This window comes from Misgurnus anguillicaudatus, chromosome 6 (genome assembly GCF_027580225.2).
Source record: "Misgurnus anguillicaudatus chromosome 6, ASM2758022v2, whole genome shotgun sequence".
NCBI classification, from domain to species: domain Eukaryota; kingdom Metazoa; phylum Chordata; class Actinopteri; order Cypriniformes; family Cobitidae; genus Misgurnus; species Misgurnus anguillicaudatus.
In genome coordinates, this window is record NC_073342.2 from 17,594,881 (window position 1) to 17,616,183 (window position 21,303).

A 21,303-nucleotide genomic window follows, 5' to 3' on the forward strand; every position below is an offset into this window, starting at 1 on the left:
TGTTCTCAGTTTGTCATGCCACAGAAAATGTGTTATTTGAATAGCAATTAAAAATTAAATAAAATGAGTCAGTGCAATATCAATATCTATATCAACCTAGAAAATATTAAAAAGAACAACCCAGTAACTTTGTTTTGGTAAAGCATTCTCTGCAAGCACATGAAAAATAAGGTCATTGAAATTTGGCTCCCCTTGTGATGTCAGAAGGGGATCTTATAATATTAATTCCGACCCTTAATCTACACTATCCAGCCACGGAACTGCCATTTAGTGCAGAGAGAGAAAAAGAGAGAGAGAGAGAGAGAGAGAGACAGAGAGAGAGAGAGAGAGAGAGAGAGAGAGAAATAATTGACAGCACAATTGAGTTTCAATTTCAACAAACCACCATCATTGTGATTAGTGTTAGGGTTAGCTCATTTGCATTTTAAAGGACACACCCAAAACGACACATTTTTGCTTGCACCAACAAAGTGGCAATTTTAACTATTTTAACTATTATAAAATTGCTATTATAAATGATCTATATGTTATTTTGAGCTAAAACTTCACACGTACTCGGGACACCAAAGATTTTACATCTTAAAAAAGTCTTGTGAAATAGCCCCTTTAATGTAAAATAGTTTGTTATTACAAAGTTAATAATTTTTTAACCATAAAAAACTTTGTAATATTAAATAATAAAAATATATCCTTCTGAGAACCAGAAAAAAGTTATAGAATTTAGTTTTCTCTTTTTCTTTTTTTTGGGTGGTACAGTAACAAACACAAAGAATAAAAAAAAACACTTATTTTTAAAATACCGGACTTTAATGTTCTGACTTGATTGTGTTTTTGCTATTTGATTACATTTTTTACATTTATTTTTACATACATTTTTCAATTTCATTTTCACCACAAAGTGCAATTAAAGTTTATGAGTTTTAAATTAGATATTTAATCCAAGATTTTATTTGATGTAGCATCAGTGGCGGTTCGTGACTGCTCTTCCGAGGGGCGCAAATTCAAAATAAGTGTTCGGAGTGTCATGTTTATTGCTCTTGTTTTCAAAATATGTGTTTGTTATGTCATGTGAACCATGTGCATCACGTGTTTTGTCAAAATAAGTGCCTGCTGCACATGCGTCAACACCGTTTATGACGCTCATGTTTACAAAATACACGTAAGACACTCCCTTAACAGTAAACTTTGATTACGCATGAGTCACTCGATGTGCCAAACACATATTTTAAATTGACGAACCACACACGATGGGCTACATACATGTTGTGACGAACTTTGCATCATGCACCCTCGAAAAAAGAAGTCACCGGCCGCCACTGAGACATGGAACCTGTTGCGCGCAACTCATTAATTGCTTGTTCTCAGGAGGATATGCAATTAAAGCTGAACCAAATAATTTACATATATGTTGCAGGTCATGTCTGTGCCTCAGGCGGAGAGCAGCAGGTCTGCAGTATCCCGTATGGAGTGCTAGTCCAGCATCAGCAGTCTGTGAGCTGTAAACGCATTGTCTGCTGTTTCTCTTATCTCAACCCTTATTCTCTCCCAAACCCCATCAGAAAGCCACGGCGGCAATGCAGGTACACATTTAAAAATCATTACTGAGCACTAATGGCAGACCAAACAAACAACACTCAGGTCTGCTTAACTAGACAGATACTATTAAATGGATTATATGGGTATTATCTGCATGCAGGGTAAAGGGAAAAAAATCAGAGCGGGCAATTATAGGGAATAAACATATAAATAGTGGGAAACGTATGGATATGATTGCTGGTTGACTTTTCTTAAGCAGCAATGCCATATAATGTGTCTTTAAATGTTTTCCTTTTCATTTGTAAAGACGTCAGTTTCTAAACTACAAACACTTATGTTACAGTGACACTAAAAAAATTACTGTTAGACATAATAATAAACTGATAAAAGCTTGTAATGCACTTTAGGACACTGACGTGGCCAAATGTTGTTTTAAAAGTAAAGATAAAGTAGATTTTGATATAAAACCTATCAGGTGTTGGTCACTTTTGTCTACAGAAGATTATAGGTTCATGCCACAACTTTGTTCTTGATTATTTCCCTAAATTACATTTCATCCCCAATAGGGGGCGCTGCATGTCATCTGATCTTTAAAGAGAGGGTACTTGTGAAGTAGTTTGCCTCAGAACAGATCCACTTTTTCCACCCATGGCTCATCATGGGTACCGAATATCCTTTTCTTCCCGACTGAATGATGCAGCATGAAGGCCATTTTCGTCTTATCTGGCCGATAGTCAAGCGCGAATAGATTTTCCGCCGGGCTATTTTCTCCGACTGTAATTCTGTCACATTCTCTATTTTCTGAATGTCATTTCTTCTTTGAGAACTTAAATAAAAAATCTGTGTCTCTTTTAATACTACAGTGAGTGGGAGTTTTCACAATGAGTCTGAGAGCTGAATGTATTGTGCTTTCAGGGGCGGTGAATGTCGCTTCTCACCCTCTTTTCATACCCTTTATTCTTTCTCTCTCTCTCTTTCTATATCTCTCTCTCTCACCTTTAGGGAACAATAGATTTTGCTGCATCTAACTGTGCCTGTGCGACTCTCCCCGGCCCACACACATTTCCTGACACATCTGTCATTACGTTTTCTTACCTCTTCATTTATCTGATGCCTCATCTATCGACTGTGACTATAGGGAGGATTACTGTGTGTGTTAGGCTCAGCATCTCACGACCAGCTGTAACCCGCTGTGCTGGCAGGCTTTTCTGACCATTTACTATTCTTGTCTCTTGTCTTCCGCTTATTTTGAGCCCCCACACCGGCATCCAAACATCCAGAATGCCTGACAGTTAGCACTCGCACTTTAACATGAGTACGTATGGAGGTGTCACAGAGACAATGTATCATTTAAAAAAGTACAACTTTGTATACTACACTGCAAAAAATTAAAATATTTTTTTTAAGTATTTTTGTCTTGTTTTCAGTAAAAATATCAAAAAATTCTTAAATTAAGATGCTTTTTCTTGATGAGCAAACGAGCCAAGAAAATAAGTCTAGTTTTTAGACCAAAAGTATCAAATTTGAGTGATTTTGTGCATAAAACAATCAAAAACTGCCAATGGGGTAAGCAAAAAAATCTTGAAATTTTTCTTAAACACTAAATTCAAGTAAAATTTGCTTACCCCGTTGGCAGATTTTTTTGCTTGTTTTGTGCACAAAATAACTTGAATTTGGTATTTTTGGTCTAAAAACTAGCCTTATTTTCTTGGGTCGTTTTGCTCATAGGGAAGGAGCATTTTGATTTAGGAATTTTTGGATATTTTTACTGAAAACAAGACAAAAATACAAAGATTTTTTTTGAAAATCATTTTTTGCAGTGTATACGCTAAAACTTCTCTTTTTTTCTCTTTAACTTTGTAAAATGTGAGACTTTTCGAAAATAAAGATGCTTTAAAGGTTCTTTCTCAGTGATGCCATAGAACGAAGACATTTTTAAAAACCTTTTTAAAATCGAATGCCTGTCGAAGACATAATTTTAATGTGACTAAATCAACCTAATTATACCAATAATAGCTCAAAATAAGTGTTGTGGATACAGTAGTTACTTTTAAAAGTAATGCATTACAATATTAAGTTACTCCCCAAAAAAGTAACTAATTGCGTTACTCAGTTCGTTTTCATGGAAAGTAATGCTTACGTTACTTTATAGTTATTTTTGCGTTACTTTTTCTTACTTGGATGAGGCTTGATCTCTTTCAGGCCTTGCAGGTGTTTTTATGATCGCAAAAATGTCAAGCTCTGGCGTGTGCTCTGGCGTCCCGCTTGTGCGTGCACACATAGTGTGCACTTTAGTAATTCTACGTGACTATGTTTAGTTTAATTCAGTACATTATATATTTTTTAAATCGAATGAATTAAACTGAAAAATAATTTGCACTACTTTTTTAAAAAAGTAACTCAAATATAAATGTGTGCATTTATAAAGTAATGCGTTACTTACTTCAGAAAAGTAATATTATTACGTAATGCACGTTACTTGTAATGCGTTACCCCAACACTGCTCAAAGTTGTATTTTTCAAGCATCAGAATAAACAGAAGTAGTGTCCAGGTGGCAACTGAATATTTTAGAGTCTTGAACCAACAATAAATTTACAGCCTGTCTTATTTATATTCCCCACAACCTTCATTTTTATTACCTTATGTTATTTCTGTAACACATCAGTCCTGCATGTCATAGCATGAAAATCAGACTTTTTCCATGTTTACGTGCTATAATTGGGTCCCCAGTGCTTCTATCAACCTAGAAAATGTGATAAAGATCAACCCAGTAACTTAATTTGAGTAAGCCATTTTCTGCAAGCATGTGAAAAATTAGGTCATTCAGATTTCCTGTTTTGTGAAGTAGGTAGCAATGCGAATTACAATAATACCGCCCTTAATCTGGACTATTCAACCACGGCACTGCCATTCAGTGCAGAGAGTAAGAGAGAGAGAAAGAAAAATTGACAGCACAATTGAGTTTCAATTTCATCAAACCACCATCATTGTGATCAGTGTTTGCATTTCAACAGCTCATTTGCATTATAAAGGGACAATAAGTAGGATTGCCCCTAGTGGTGAAATTGTATTTTGCATTCAAACGAATAGTGCTCTCTAGCGCCTCGCTTTTCCAAATGCGTGTCACTGATCTACTTGTCCGTTTCAGCTGGTTCACAGGTTCTGAATGAAAACGCGTTGTGGAAACGCATTGGTAGGCTTGTGCTTTTTGTCCCTCTTTGCTATTATAGTTTATCAATACGGCGGAATGACATGGAAGCCTCCTTGGACTTACCCGTTCAATGTAAGAAAAGAGGAGAAATTCTAAGCTTACAAAGAAAAGTCAGATCACTGGCAGAGGTCATTTGTAACCAACAAGGACATATTTATGAATAAAGACATTGATTTTGATTAATAAAACACTTAAAACCCTACTTACTGTCCCTTTAAATGACAAACCCTAAAACGGCACAATTTTGCTCAGGCCTACAATGCGGCAATTTTAACATGCTGGAATTAATTATCTGTGGAGTATTTTGAGCTAAAACGTCTTGTACGCACTCTGGGGACACCAAATATTTATTTTACATCTTAAAAAAATCTCATAATATGACCCCTTTAAAGCCATCACAGTCACGCTCCCTTAACTCACATTAGTGTAAACTAGCTTTCCGTCCAGCAGCACCAGTCACGGATGGCTGGAAGTTCTCAGGCATGTTTCTCATTAGCGCAGGTCTTCTGGAATCCTGAGACACGGCAGTCGGGCCTCAATCATGTCTGTCCACAGGGATCTGGAGAAGGATCCATTATACCCTTATGCTGCGGTTCTCATAGACTGATCACGTATTAAATTAGCTAAAAGGTCAAAATTTCTGTCCGTGGAGCTATGGTTGACCAGTATTGTGGGGCATGGCATAAGATAAAACAGACCTCAGTCAGTTTAAATTAATGACTTGTAATAATGTCCCATAACACCATTACGAGTTAAAAAGTGTGCATTCTTAAGTGATGCCATACACTATATAAAAAAGATTTGTTGGTTTAACTTAAAAAGTAAGTTACTTAAAATTTTGAGTTAATTCACCTTAAATATTAGTTAACTAAAAAAATGTTGTCAATGAATATTTTAAGTTGAATTAACTCAAAATTAGAAAATCAGTGTTTAAATTTTTTTATACACTACACTTACCTAAAAACTAAAGCCTTATTCATTTTTGATATGAAAAAAAAAACATTGTACATAACTGAATAGATTGAATAGATATAGTCTACCTATAGAATGAAGACTGTTGACCGACCCCCATGTCCTATAAAACGTGGTGCGACTGGTTTACCGGTGCGGTTGGGCAGGGTGTTGAGTGATGGGTTTTCTTGACACAGTGCTACTAACATATACTGTACTGGATGAAAACCGCTTCCGTTAGTTTAACCACAGGAACAGTGGAAATGGCAGTAACCTCAATTGGGCAACGGAGAGTTAAAAAACAGCTCAGAAGCCACAAGAAAAACAAACAAACATTGTAAATGTTTTTTGAGGAGAAATAAAAAACAGTAATTGTACGTACAAAACAGAACTAAGACATTCCATTCAGTACCACGAGGGAAATTAAAACCATTCTGTCATCATTCGGTACAATGAGGTCTCAACCCCCTCGCTCTCTTTCTTTCTTTCTCTCTCTCTCTCTGCCTGTATGTTGCAACAGAGTGAAATTAATGTGAAATCATGAAGATAATAATCTGCAGATACAGTGAGAATTGTATATTGGAAGCATGTGTTGTTCATTGTTTTTATAGTTATATTTTGATTCTTTTGAAAAATTTTAACATAAATGTGCTCTTTATCAGTTAATTCCATCCTGGTGTCCTTGAAGATAAGCATAGAAATTGTTTTGGGACTCTCTGGACATAGCATCAGGATTTTGAAAAAATGTAAAGCAAATATGACCAGTGCCGTCTCAATGACCTGGAATGCGCACTGTCTAATTTTGAGCTACAGGCAAAAGAAAGTAAAAATGGCCATTGTCTAGCGATCCTAATGCTACGTACATACGAAATGTGGGGCATCGCGTTATTCGCTCTAGATTAGTCGCGGGATTTAACTTCATGTCATGCAAATTTTTGCTCGAGTTGAATATTTCAACTTGGCCGAAGATTCGTTTGAGGCGAATAGCGCATGTTTTTGCGGCAAACGCGCTGCCCATATTGCATCATTCGCATCACCCCGTGCAAGGATGCGTCTGATAGTGTCTTTTCATTGACTTTGTATGTAATCTACTCGTGCAAAACGTTGACTCGCATTTGGTGTGTATGCCCCATAATGCTCTAAATAGCCATTAAACATCTAAAATAATCCTTATTTGTACACTTTCTGAGAGGTGTAGCCTACCGTCCTAAATGCTTAACATATACAAAGGATGCTTGTCGATCCACACACGCGTCTGACGAAGGAATTAGAAAATTGCTAATTCCTCCTGCTTTTTGCTAAAAGAGTTATTAAGAGGGATAAAGTTCGGGACCTGATGAATGTCTAAGGAGTTATTCAGATCAATAAGACTCGAAAACGATCATCCTCTCGCTGACTGACACATCCGCGCGAGACCCCGATATACAGCGGGGAAAATAAGTATTTGCACATCAGCATTTTTATCAGTAAGAGGATTTCTAAGTGGGCTATTGACACAAAATATCCACCAGATGTAGCCATCAAGCTAGCTTTATTTATTATGACTCAACTTGTATACTTAAATGTAATAAATTAAATAATTTAAAATATAAGCAGTGAAAAACTTTGGAGAGCAAATGTACCTGCAATTATAATGTTTGTAAAAAAATGGTCAAAATATATGCACCCTTTTAAAAGGACCAATAGGTACAGATTTGTATACATTTGGTACTAGTATGTACCTAATATGTATCGTTGAGGTAATAAACTCTCTTTGGTACCAATATTTACCTCTTGAGGTACAGGACAGATGCTGGATATACTTTGACAGTGTATAAAATCACCCATATTTCTACGTTAACATATGTTATTATTACTAATCAAATATGAAAATTTGTGTGAGTGACCTGACCTTGTTAACGCTTGCACAAAAAATCCTTGTTTCTACATTAAAACTTTCCTAAATCACTTTGACTTTACACAAACTTTGAGTAGTTCACAGAGTTCATGCCAACCCTACTGAATTCTATATCCAAACAGAGAGCGTCAGGGAGCGTCATTACATTCAACCAAAACATGTTTTTACACACATAAGCTATACAGCTGAATCTATGTGAGAAAATTCATACTCAGTTAACACTTCCACAAGAAAAATAAAGCACACAGTGTTGATTTAACGCTGTCCTGCGAGGTGCGAGATCTGTGTACTACTAGCAAACGGCTCAGAGTACAGTAGCACCCATTACCATTTCAGGGTTGTATGAAGATATCTGTTTTATATTCAGTTAAAATTTCACAGATTATGCACCGCACACATGTTTTGCAAATATGGCAACAGTGATTTGTTTGTACTGGGCTAAAATCACGTTTCAAATTCAATCTAAAACACTGACTTCCAGACCCACAGCAGGAATTATCCGATACGTGAGAAAGTTTGTTTTGGCAGACAGAGTCTTACTCATCTATCGTGTTTAGATTATACTGGTTGAGAGGAAGGGGATGTGGACGATAATCCAGATGTTTACGGAAACATTAAGAACTTGTGCGTCGCTTACGTGAAATTTTCCATCCAAAACAATCCAAGGACCCTCATTACTGCTGCAGTCGAGAACTAGGCTTTTGTGGTATTGCATTCGAACGTCAGCGTGGTTTTACATCATGGCACGAATGCATTAAGCCATTTAACAAATGCCATTAAAAGCAGTAGTCATCAAAAGTGGAAGCTGTAGTTTGATTCCTTTTAAAGCCCTTAAGTGTAATGGACAAAATTACAGTAATTGAATGGATTGAAAGCATTCAGTCGAAATATGACTAAGGTACTATTATGTAGTTTCGATGTTATCAACGTTTGCACACTTTGAGGTACATATAATGTCTTTTCACGTTTGCTATACGCATGTTTCTTTTTTTAATTTATGAATAGACATAATGGGTGATTCGCTTGGATGGTTTATAACCCCTGTGCTCCGCAGCTACAATTCGGTAGGCTAATTAGCAAATGAAGAGAGAGTATGACAGTCTAATAGCAGAAAATTGCCCCTATTTCCTGACTATCCCACTGTAATTTAAGTAAAAAATACCAAGCAGACAAATTATTGTTGTTTCAGCTGAAAGAGGACCAGTAATGATCCATGGCCCTCGTTTCAAAACAGCAACATGTACCTGGGATGAAAAAGCCTCCAGTGATGATCTTTACAAATCGCTATGTTTTGATCTCTGTACTCTGGAGACCCTGCTGTGCATGCTTTTATAGGAGTTCATCCAAAAATTATATATCATTATTTACCTTGTGGTGTTTCACACTGGCATCTATTTTTGTGGCTTGCAGTGTTTTTTCAACTTAATGTGAATCTTACAGATACGAGATAATTGAAATTATTACTTTTTAAATCTTGCAGCAATCTTGAAAAAAGAAAGATGCTTAATGATGATATACACTAAACAAAATTATAAACGCAACCTTTTTTGCCCATATTTTTCATGAGCAAACCTCATTTCTCTCAAACATTGTTTACAAATCTGTCTAAATCACGCCACTTATCTACTGGCCTTCCTTCAACGTGATGCCCAGCTGATGTCAGACCAACGACCACCAACTGCCCATATTTAATCTACTTATCTATGTTTATATTCATATATATTATGTTTTACTCCCCATAAAATTGTTAAAAATCGTACCTATTATATAATAATAGGCTATGTCTGGATCTCTCCCAAGGGTTTTTTCCCCTCCTAGGACTTTTCTTCCACAGGGTTTTTCTCCTAGGGGTTTTGGTTCAACCCCTGAGGAGTCAGCTGACATTGGCTTAACTTAGCATCCTCTTTTTACTACGCTCACAAGTATGGTTAATCTTAACCGCTATTCTGCGGTTTATGTTTTTAAGATTCTGTGTTTTTTGACGAGATATCTTGTCAATCATGAGAAAACGCTTCCCCGCCAACGACGAGTATTTCCGTCTTTCCGCAATACCGCTATTATCCACCAGGTGGCGCCCTTCTGGCAAGCAGCTGCATGTCCGTGTCTGTTTTAAAGATCGCTCTGAATGGGATCTCTATGAAAAGTCCGTCACAAAAATGGAATTATCTCTGCTTTTTACTCAAAATGTGGTGTTTTTGCAGAAACCTACCCATATTCAAAAGCTGATTACAAAAGAACTGCTGAAGGTAGGATGAAACGTTTTTTTTTGTTTGAAAGCAGAGGGTCTGTTCTTTCATTTGGTATATTGTATTTTTATATATTTGAAGAAGAACATTTTCTGGAAAGCATTAAACTTTTGTGAAAATCATGAAAAACGCTGGCGCTGGCTGGCAACTTTTTAAAAAAACGCTGGCGGGGAAAGAGTTAAACAATTGTGAAAAGCTCTATATAAATACAATTGAATTGAATTAAATCCGTGTTAGTGAGCACTTCTCTTTTGCCAAGATGATCCATCCACCTGACAGGTGTGGCATATCAAGATTAGACAGCATGATTATTGCACAGGTGTGCCTTAGGCCGACCACAAAAAAGGCTGCTATAGATTTTGTTCAGTGTAGAACTGTGGGCCCCCTTCTCAGAACATTTTAGATGGCTGTTTCCCAATTCAAAGGCTGCGACCTTCTAAGGACGTATTTTAAGACCGATTGCGTCACAGCAGCGCGACTTGAGGCTAGTAAGGCCGTCCCAATTCAAAGGATGCTTAGAATGAAGCCTCAAAATGCGTCCTTATTTCTCCGCACTGTTAAGGATAGAACGAATGGATCCTTAACAGCCGAGGATATCCCAAGATTCATTGTGCGTCTGCAATGGCTGCATATAATGGGTGAATATTCTAAAATAAACAATTAAAACCTTTATTCAATAAAAGTGTATTTATCAGAAAACATTTTTTATTGTCACTGTTTTAGTATTATAAGTTATGTTTTATGTTAATATTATCCTTTTTATGTTGCGTATATTTCTAAGGTTGATTAATTTCACAAACTGTTGAATAGTTAAATCTACATCAACGTGTCATATTTTCTAAAATAAATTAATATTTTTCTGATTCCATATTTATTTTAATAAGTCAGAAACATCCCTGCTGTGTCCTGCTGACATTGACCCCAATTATGGGTCCTCCGAGGTTAGACCGTCTCATTTCAGTTCTCTTCGCGAACTTTTTTTTTTAAAGTTGCCAGCCGGCGTCAGCATTTTTCATGATTTTCACCAAAATGTAATGCCTTCCAGAAAATGTTTTTAAAAAATATACAAACATACAATATAACAATGAACGAACAGACCCTCTGCTTAAAAAAAAGTTTTATCCTACCTTCATTAGTTCTTTTTATCATCTCTTAAATATGGGTAGGTTTCTTCAAAAACACAAAATTTTGAGCTGAGATAATAGCGTTTTTGTGAAGGACTTTAAATAGAGATCAGATTCAGAGCGATCCTCAAAACATAGACGGACATACAGCTGTTTGCCCTAGGGCGATACTTCTGGGTTTTATAAATTGTGTAAGAGGGCAACTTGGTGAATAATAGCGGTATTACGGATTGGAAATACTCGTCATTGGCAGGGAAAGAGTTAAAGAAACTTTTGACTGAACTAAAAATAGTTCTTCTGTGGCATTGCTGCACCTTTATTTTTAAGAGGGTAAAAGCGAAAGTTAAAAAAAGAATTCAATTGGTAACGCCTAAAAAATTGAATTTTGTTCAACTTAAAGTCGCCATGAAACAGAAGTATCGATTATCTAATTTTCCACATGGTGACGTATATCCATGTGAAATGACTTCTGAAATAAAAAAAAGGCTGGACTTGAATTCATTTATTGAGAATTGATTGGATCGTTGTAAGTTGGTCATGTTGCTATTTGCTAATCGCTGCAATCTTTTCCCGGACCCCACCCATCTGCCATACATATGACCGGAAGTAAGGAGAGATCGTTTCAAGAGAACGAGATTTGCGTTTTTTATTACAGATTATGAGGTCACATTAATTTTTTTTTAATAATGAAGCTCACAGATAAGTCATTTGTCAAAAATTACCACGATATCAAAACAAAAAAATTACACCTTATTATAAATTCATTATGAATGGAACTATTCACACTTTAAGTGAAAGATTTAAGTTGAAAAAGCTAAAAATCTTTACTTTCTCTGTTTAAATTTTTTTTACCCTTTGCTGTGTGTACTGTGTTAGATTTAATGAGAATAGTTAGTGTACTTATGTATTGTTGTTCTTGTGTTGCTTTAATTGCTTCTATTGTTACATTTGTAAGTCGCTTTGGATAAAATGTAATTTAATGTAGAAACATTTTAGGTGTTACCAATTTAAGTAATTTTACCTTAAAGTTGACAAAACTTACTTTTTTAAGTGTTACCAATTAAAATAATTTGTTAAAGTAGATTGAACTTTTACTTTTTACAGCAAGTTTAAATATGGTGGCACATTGATAACATCGAATATCTGATTCTTGTGTGTCTTGAGTCGTAAGACACAAAAAAAATTAGACTTTGTGATATAGTGTCACCATATTTTATTTCCACTGTGATTAGTTTTTATGGATATGCAACATACCAATAGCTATATGAGCTTAAAATATTAAGTGTTTTCTTTTACAAACATTTCAATATGGAAAACATTTATTAACCCACACTGAAAAAAATGATTCATTGAATTTAATCAATTTTTTAAGGTAAGTGGTTGCAATCAATTTATTTAAGCTACATTTAAACAAAAAAAATTAGTAAAGTTAAATAAAATATAAAACTTTTGTTTAAATGTAGCGTAATTAAATTGATTGCAACCACTTACCATAAAAAAATTGATTAAATTCAATGAATCATTTTTTTCAGTGCACTTAATGATGGATGTATGCCTATATTAAAAGATAACATGATGGCATTTTAATATAAAATATTTTCTTTGTGTTCAGCTGAAGAAACAAAGTCATATAGCCTACATCTGGAATAATGCGAGGGTGAATTAATTATGAGAGAATGTTCATATTTCAATTTACGAGTGATGTTTTACTTATTTGTTTTTGTTTTAATTAAAAATTCTTTCATATTTCAATAAACGCCTGACATTTCTCATATCCTGTTTCGACAGGAAATAGGCCTGTACATGTGGCAAAGGTTGACTGTAATATCTTGTCACTCTGGTGAGTCCGCACCGAACACTCTTACAGCCCCCTGCACCCCCTCACTCACAGTGTCAGGGCTAAAGCGCTAAAATGGAGAAAAATGCACCTTGCCCTCATATTGAACACATAAATCATCTGGGCATGGAGGCCTTGACTGCTGTTTCCTTTTCCTCTAATGGATCCCCTGCTCCACACCTCTCCTACTTTAGCAGAGATTACAGCGAGACACTACTTTCAGTCGACCGGGTGGGAAAAACATGCTGGGAGATGATCATTATCTGGTTTTCAGGTACAATTTAGCCCAATCCCAACTGTGTTCATTTTATACCAATTTTGTGTATTTAACATGATGTGGTGTTAAACACGCTAGTTTTTTTTATGCAGGGTCAACCTGGTGTTTTAATGTTAATGTTTCCTTAAACAAAAATTAGTTATTCTTCATTCCGGTATTTTTTTAATAATTTCTTACAGTTTTAAGATAACAAATTGCATTGTGTCAACTCGAGCCACGTTTCTTTTATGTTAGTGGGTAATTATGCCTTCAGCAGGTAACAGGGTTGACAGTTTTACAGTTTAATTTGATACCACAATGCTTGCTGCTCAAGGTTGTGAATCTGCTCGGTGCTTCTTATAAAAGATTTGTTTACAATACAAAATTGTTTAATGTTACATTTTAAAGTAGACAAGCCTGTTTATTTTGGTTTTCTAACTACACACTTTTATGATTTAATTTTACGGTTCACGACCCTGTCAACCTGCAACCCATAATTGTGCCGCAGCCTTTGGGTGATATAAAATGTATAGCAGAAATCACTTTAATGTTGTGTTATGTTATATTGTTGTGCAGCTATAGACCGTTTCAGCAGTAACAACATAAACAAGCGGCTTTCGTGGAAAACACGTACTTTCCGGTAAACTCCGCTATAACTAACTAACTAATAAATAAGTCATTTTAAAGTAGTTTATTTATAAAACAAGCAAAATAAACAACACGTAGATTACCTAGGAAACCAACACATTTGTTATTTTCGACGAGGTATTTGTTCAAGAGTTCAGTTTTAGCAACTAGTACTAGTCGGACCATTAAACAAACAGAAACCGGAAGTAAAGTTCCGACCAGACGCGTAATCGCGTCACAGCACTTTCGTCCGATGAAACCGATTATAGAGTGTAACAGGGATGACATATTTTTGTAGGCAAAACCTGAAAGAGAGTTAGCATTTTAGCACTTCCGATTCTATCGTCCCGAAGTCAATGGGTTTTTTGAAGGGGGTTTTGGTTTAACACCTTAAATAAGATTTTAAGTTAACACAAGCCCAAGATATTTTCACATTTTTATTATACAAAATGAAACACACCAATAATACATATACTCGTGACTTTTTAAAACTTTTACGTGTCTTGCGGTTTACACGGGGGCGTAAGTGTTAACCCTTCCCATTCACTCTTAATGGGTGACGTCATGCGTTGCCAAACTGATCCGTTGGCGCCGCGTCAGTGACATTGCTCGTGGCAGAAGTTGAACATTTCTCAACTTTTCAAGCGGCAACGCTTGCGTCAGCCAATCAGATCGCCCTATGCAAATAACCTAGGTAGACCCAGCCAATTACATTTATGGAAGACCAGAGCATGTGTTGCAGCCACTGTGATTGGCTGTTGGCCACGCTTCAGACAAGCCTTCCGTCAAGCGTTAACGCTTTCGTCCCGTGTGAATGTACCGTAAAACTTGGTGGTTGCTAACAAGTTGCTACATGGAACTACAGAAAGTGGCGTCCGGTGACTTATTTTTCGAGGGCGCATGATTCGAAGATCGTCAAAAGATGTATTTATCCCATCGTGTGTGTGGCTCAGCATGTCATAATATGTGTTCGCCGCATCATGTTAAACTTATGTGCATCACGTCATGTCAAAATATGTGCCTGCTGCAGACACTTCGAAGGGGTTTATTATAAAAGAGACGCTCACGTTTGCCAGATCGCTTAATCTCATTTATAATCAGAGTTTAGTGTAAAGTTAGTGTCTTGCGTGTATTTTGTGAACGTGAGCATCTCTTTTATCATACACCCTTTTAACGCATGTGCAGCAAGCACGCATTTTGACATGATGCATGATGCACATGGTTCACATGACGCAATAAACACATATTTTGACATAAAGAGCAACACACATGACACTCCGAACACCTATTTAGAATTCGCGTCCCTCGGAGGAGAAGTCACTAGTTGTTACTACAGACGTTGTCTGGGACTTTAAACATCATCACACACAATTTCCAACAAAGATTCATCCACAGAGTATTTCCTTACATGGGAACATGTTTTTAAAAGTTTAAATGAAACTTAAAAAAGTTGTCAGAAGCTTTGTGGTGATGATGTTGAAGTTGAGTGACTGTGGTGTAGTTTCCTTGTAGCCTATGTTAGATGTTTATATCTAGTAAACACATTTAGACTTCAAAATTCATAAAAGGTATGTTCATCTGTAAAAATTATCTTGTTTGACAAATCGTAAGTGTCTTAAACTTTTGTTAAACACAACGTTTATTTTTGCAATAATCCAAAAGTCTGTGGGACAAATGAATAGGCTTTTTGTCATGGGAACCAGTGTCCTGCAAACTTCCAGGTTGGCCTACAAAAATGTGCTTGGCTGGCACAGTGAAAAGCTTTTGGAGGATTGCAGGTCACTGATGAATTAAATCTAGCTTGGAAAGGTCAGAAGGTTGCATCTGCAAATCTTTGATGTGTACCGTGTTTGTTAAAATCCATGTAGCTGATAGTGTAGGTGCCAACCCACCAATGCAAATTGGTTGACACAGCATCAGTCAATGGCTTCTAGATGTTGCAGATCATTAAAATGATGATAGGGATCACAGTGAAGGGCATCAGGTGCCGTCTAAAGTCAGTGATTTATTCAGAAATTAATAAACATTCTTTCTGTCAGACTTCACACTTAATGGAGATGCCAGTCACATAATGTAAAATTGAAATGATAAGCGCTGTGAATATATCAGAGATGCAACCAAAACATTACTATGAAAAATGAAACAATTGGCGAGAACGTGTGAGAGGAAATTTAAGCTTAAAAACTATTTTAATTTAAATATATTTAATTCAACCCATGTCTTAAACATCAGCAGGAAATAACACTTCCTCCTTATTGACAGTTTTATCCCATATCTCCTCTAAAATTGGATTCAGCAGGAGTGAATTGGAAGGCCATGAGGAGCATCTGAAATCGCTTTAAGGCTGTTTTTTGTTTTTTCTTCCTGTTTTTTATCTTTTAAATCTCATTCCCTCCAATATTCTGTCCACGGCATGAAGCACTTCAGATATCAGTAAAGAGACTTCTATGCCCCGGGTATCTCTGAGGTGCAGTTTCAATAAAGTTTCATTTTTATGTTTCATTGTGTATAAAGCCGAGGGCTACGTATAGCTCCACGGTGCTCAACATACGACTGAGGATTCTCTCGGTGTAGGATGCGGTTAGAAAAATAAAGAAGTGATTCATGTGACACATTGTAGCAAAATTATATTTCACGCCAGCTTTTGGAAACTCATATCCTGGAAACCGGTTACAGATGTCGTGGCCTGAAGTATTACAGAAACAGTCATGTTGGGAGATTTTTGAGATTTATGGGGCACCTAAGCGTGAGGTTTCGAAGCTATAAACAACAGACGTATTACCCACCACTTCATCATCAAATGATAGACGAGATTCAACGTAAATTTAAATTGAGGGGTTGCAGATAGCTTCCGCTCCAACATTTGTCAACAAAACGCATCGCGCAAGGTTTTCTTATTTAATTATTTAAGCAGTCACACACTTCAAATACAGACAATGATGATGGATATTTTAAATGTATAAACCTTGGAGCATATGGAAACTATAACTTGTTTAAGAATTAACCTATAGAGGCACAACAACGGAGTAAATGGAAACTGTATCCTTGGGAAGGGGAAAGCAATGAGAATAATATGAACTCGACCTTGGTTAATTCGTCTTTATTAAGTTGAAGCTAGCGTATGTCTATGTGCTAAAATAAATCGTCCTTCTGTGTCATGCAGAATAAATGGTGCAAAGCGGCGAGGCAGAATAAAGTGAAACAGCGTTTATGTGAACATAAGATTGTATGTGATTGTGCATGTTACCTGCAACTTAATGTACTGTATGTGTTTTACTGGAACACATTGGAGTAATGGAAAAACGTCTTGGAAAGTACACTGTAGTTTTCCAAGAGGTGTATTGCTGTTAATAAACATAGCATGGAGCAGCCTGATCATATGTATTTGTACAGAAACGTACAAACATACGCAGATTATTAAAAAAAATAAAAAATGAAACAACATCCCTAACCTCAACGTTATATATACGTTATAACATAAATTAACCACTCGTAAAATATGTATAAATTGCCACGATATTATGTTGAATAAACCCTTAAGTGTAGAAGACAAAGAAATTTTATTTTTAATAAATTGCATCCTCACAGTAAGCATTGCCAATAAACATTTTGGTATTGCGAGGGAAATAATTGAAATCCGTTTGTTGAGTCGTGAACCAAGCAATACATTTTTCGAGTAGTAGCCTCCACCCACTTCACATGAGCCTACAATCTCAACAGCCGTTTATGAGTGCTTTTTATTCATTTCACACATTTATGCTATATTTGCATTGTACAATATGTTTACTGTAGTCCTACAGCACATTGTGAGACTATATTAAAGAGCACCAATGGTCCGATTCACAATTTTACATTTCCTATGTAAGTGTGTATTAGTACATGATAAGGATATGCTTAAGGTACAAACCCCAAAGTAAACGATGACGCGAGTTATCGTCTCCAATGTAAATCTTTTTTCTTGGACTACAACAAACACAGGGATTGTAGGCAACAGTTCACTTCCTGGGATGGGTGATGTAGACAAGACCAACATTATCATAATTAATCCCGCTTTGACTCACAGCTTGTTAAGTTAACTCCTGTTAGCATTGCTATGTAAGCGAACATGGTAAGGAGCGTCACATTTCCAGCTGACGTCAGAGGTATTCAGACCATTGACAATGTACAGACAAGCTGGCCAATCAGGGACACAGAGCTTTTCAAATCCGTGTGTTTCGAGTACAAAAATGTTCGGTATGTGGAAAATATGTTTGCAAGCTCTAGCGTCTCCTGCTGATTGACGGGTTTGCGGGGTTGTCCATATAAAGAAGTGATGCGTATAGAAACCCCTGAAATGTCAGCTGGACCTGTAATTGAAAAAAACTTTCCGAAACTTGTACAAACCCTGGCGAAGTGCATTCGGCACAGAAATACTCTGTAACAACTGCTTTTTTTACACTTTTTCTACATTTAGCATGAGGAAACAACTCTATAACTGCGTTAATAAGTAAGAATGCTTGAAATACCACTGAACCACCCCTTATTTACAGTACTTCTCTCATGTTATCTAAAAAGGACTCCTTATGTCTACCACACAAGCAGTGCATTAAGCTTTAACATAATTACATTTAGTCAATTAGAAATACCACCATTTAAATAAGTGAATCAAAAACTTAATAATGATAACAGTATTACTATATCTACTACACTCTAAAAACAAACTGTGCTATATTATAGCACCAAAAGTGGTTCTTTGCTCGTAATCATAGAAGAACCATTTTTAGTGCCATATAGCACCGGTGAAGCACCAGTGAAGCACCTGTGTAGAACCATATAGTGCTATGTAGAACCATATGTGGTGCTATAGTGGTGCTATATGGCCCCGATATGGTTCAACACAGGTGCTTCACTGGTGCTTCACCGGTGCTATATGGCACTAAAAATGGTTCTTCTATGGTTACGATCCAAAGCAACAGTTTTGGTGCTATATAGCACCGTTTGTTTTTTTAGAGTGTAAATATTGCTCTACATAAAAGAAAATCTACAATGACATAAAAGTCCTGCAGGTACTTCTAAGCAAGGACTCAGGTGAATCACTCATTTAATGAACCGATTCATTATTGATTCACTATTGGCTACAGAGTGGCACATAACAAAAAAGAAAAGCGACACAGTGTTTAAGCTGTGTCAGGTGCAAACTGTTTCTTCAAACTCTGTGCAGGATCTGTTTTGTCTGGTTTGCTTCAATCAGGGCCCAACTTCATGGGCTAATGGTATGTTATCCGTCTTTGAAGATTGTAAACAAATGTGCAGTGTGCGGGAAGAGAGAGTTTAACTGAAACCGTTGCGTAAGTTGTGTAATAATTGTGCGTTTTAGTATGTTTCATGTGGGTGGCACACTGAAATATCTCTCTTTATAACAAGAATTTAAAGTACTTTTGGTGCCTTTTAAATTTTGTTTGTGACTCCCACTTTTCAGACAATAACTGAGACAGTGAAATGACTGCTAACTATAGTCCAAATATAGTCTGGCTATGAGTAACCCACTTAGTTACCCAAAATAACCTTGAATTTGGTTACATGCAGTTTTTGCCTAAATAATTGCGAGATTATTTCCCCTTTACTTTACATGTTCTAAGCGTATACACATCGTCTATTCTTGGGCTTTGGTTAGACGTCTATTAGTATTTAGCTGACAGCTCACATTTAGCCTTGTTTTAGCCAAAATTGCTTGCTTATCACCTGCCTAAACCTTAATAGCAATGCATTCTTGTAGAAGTCCACATCTATAGTGGCTGTTCATGAAAAAGACAGTCATCATTAGCACTATTGTCCAACAGAGGGCTGTAGAAAGTGATAACATTTAAATTCTCTTAGAGAATCACTGGAAAGGTTTGGAAAGGTCAACGTTCAGTCTCAAAGAAAGTGGACAATTTTACACCCTGTGGTAAAACTTTGATCATAAAACGGGCAGTTCTGATTCTTCATTCTGATTGGTTGAAACGCGTTCTAAGCCGTGATAAAATACCCCGGTAACCGCACGGTTCAGACTGCATTACATGAGTATCACTGCGCCACTGTTGCTACATACTGATTTATGAAAATAAACACCACAGTCTTTAATAATTTTTTTTATTTGTCTACAATTGCACAATTAATGGCGATATCCCAGATAAATGTCAATAAATATTGTTGAGTCATCTCGTCGATAAAAAGAAAACGTTGTCTGAGAAGTTTATAACTCAAGTTCATACGTCCGCTATTATCCACTGGGTGGCGATCTTACCCAACTTAAACACTGACGCATTCACTGAAAACATCGTGTAGTACTGTTCATGGCTCTGAATCTGATCTCTTACAAAAGTTCTTCACAAAAATGGAATTACCTCCACTTTTAGCTAAAAAATTAGAGGTGATAAGAGAACAAATGAAGGTATGAAACGGTTTTTTGTTTGTTTTTGTTTGAAAGCGGATGGTCTGTTCTTTCATTTGATATTTTATGTTTATTTAAAGAAGATATTTTTTCTGCAAGGCATTAAACTAAAACTGGGTGGCAATTAAAAAAAAAAAAAAACGCTGACGGGGAATTAACGTTAAAGGAATAGTCTACTCATTTTCAATATTAAAATATGTTATTACCTTAACTAAGAATTGTTGATACATCCTTCTATCATCTGTGTGCGTGCACGTAAGCGCTGGAGCGCGCTGCGACGCTTCGATAGCATTTAGCTTAGCCCCATTCATTCAATTGTACCATTTAGAGATAAAGTTAGAAGTGACCAAACACATCAACGTTTTTCCTATTTAAGACGAGTAGTTATACGAGCAAGTTTGGTGGTACAAAATAAAACGTAGCGCTTTTCTAAGTGGATTTAAAAGAGTAACTATATTTTATGGCGTAATAGCACTTTTGGGAGTACTTCGACTCGCCTGAAAAGTCCGCTCCCCTTTTCACTCTCATAATGGGAGAGGGAGGGTGTTACTGCGCTGAGTCGAAGTACTCCCAAAAGTGCTATTACGCCATAAAATATAGTTCCTCTTTTAAATCCGCTTAGAAAAGCGCTACGTTTTATTTTGTACCACCAAACTTGCTCGTATAACTACTCGTCTTAAATAGGAAAAACGTTGATGTGTTTGGTCACTTCTAACTTTATCTCTAAATGGTACAATTGAATGAATGGGGCTAAGCTAAATGCTATCGAAGGGTCGCAGGGCGCTCCAGCGCTTACGTGCACGCACACAGATGATAGAGGGATGTATCAACAATTCTTAGTTAAGGTAATAACATATTTTAATATTGAAAATGAGTAGACTAAGCATGCTTCCAAGCATATTTGATCATCACTTCAACAGTTGCACAATATAAATGTTAATGTATAAATTAGATTAATGGTGATTTATAAAATAAACACCACAGTCTTAAATCATTTTTTCATTGTGTCTTTGCTGCATCTCTGTTGGTTGGGAACTGTGCTCTGTTGCAGACACACTTGATTCTGAGGAACTACTTTGTTTGGCGGAAGAGTAATTTTTGTACTAATATAATTACAACTTATTTGTGTTTTATTTTATAAAATCCCGCTAACGTTATGCATATGAAGTAACCGTTTTATAAACGCAATAAACCCCTCGAAGCGT